A 1,185-nucleotide genomic window follows, 5' to 3' on the forward strand; every position below is an offset into this window, starting at 1 on the left:
GATGACATTTTTCTTGTTGCTAATTATTATAACATGTTTTAACTCTGTAGTGTAAACATGGTATACAACGTTATTTCGCTATTTTGCTAATAATAGTGCATACTATCGTGAACGTTATAGAGTTGTATTGTTAGTCTCTAGCCACTCCAAGGATTGAAAAAGCTTCTCTAACATTATATTTAGTAGTCAGACAGTTCAGCCAAATCTGACTATTTCAAATTAAATCAAATGCTTACAAAACAATAATGGAAGCCTAAAAATCTTTCCTGAGTTGGGCTCAACCACACGACACTTCAGTGCACTAGCGTCGCGAAAAGTCAAGATCATTCTGCCCAACTATACTTTGAGAACAAAAATCGAGGGCACGATTTAATCATTGTTTTGGGTACTTGGGTAGTGCTTGTTTTATACCGCTCAAAGTGTAGTTCAGTCAGCATAATAACCCGCGCAAACATTGATCGCATTTTGTTCAATCGTTAGTAGAGACAAAACAATGAAAGTGCATATTAAAAATAATCATGACTTGTGTTCCTACTACCCAATTCTCAAACGAATATTGATATCAGACTAGCTCGCGCTTTTAGCAATACTCCTACGGCCGGCTGTTTAGAGTTGTTCAAATTGCTGTAGTTTAGGGAAAAACTAAATCACTCTCGATGGCCGGCTATCCAGAGTTTAAATACAAGCAAAATCATAACTAAATATCTTTTTGCTGTGAGTATACGTGTACTCGGAGATTAACCATCCCACCGCATAAAACATATTCATTTTGTGGTCGCATTAGCTGCTTGTGGCGAATCCTAGACATGTACCTGTCCTTCAATCCAACTCCGTAATACCTATGGAAGCGTCGCTGAGTCGGGGACCTTCCTTAAGTAGGTATTACATCAACATTTCCTACCCTATCCTAAGTATCGGTGAAGATGGTCGTGGCCGGCAATAACGATTCTCATGCTATTGGTTTACTGAACTCATAAGAGATAAAGTTCATTCTCGATCATTTATCTCACAAGCAAGATGAGTTGAGCTACCTATAGGCAACATGATAATCGTTAGTATGCAATCTACGAATAGCATCGTGCTTCGCAACGCAACGCAACGTACACTAGGTAATTCATAAATTTTAAAATAGCATGAGCAAGTGAACTCTTAATATCTTCATTTTAAATTTTCTCGGTGGTAGGC

The sequence above is a fragment of the Topomyia yanbarensis genome, chromosome 2 (genome assembly GCF_030247195.1).
Source record: "Topomyia yanbarensis strain Yona2022 chromosome 2, ASM3024719v1, whole genome shotgun sequence".
Taxonomy (NCBI): domain Eukaryota; kingdom Metazoa; phylum Arthropoda; class Insecta; order Diptera; family Culicidae; genus Topomyia; species Topomyia yanbarensis.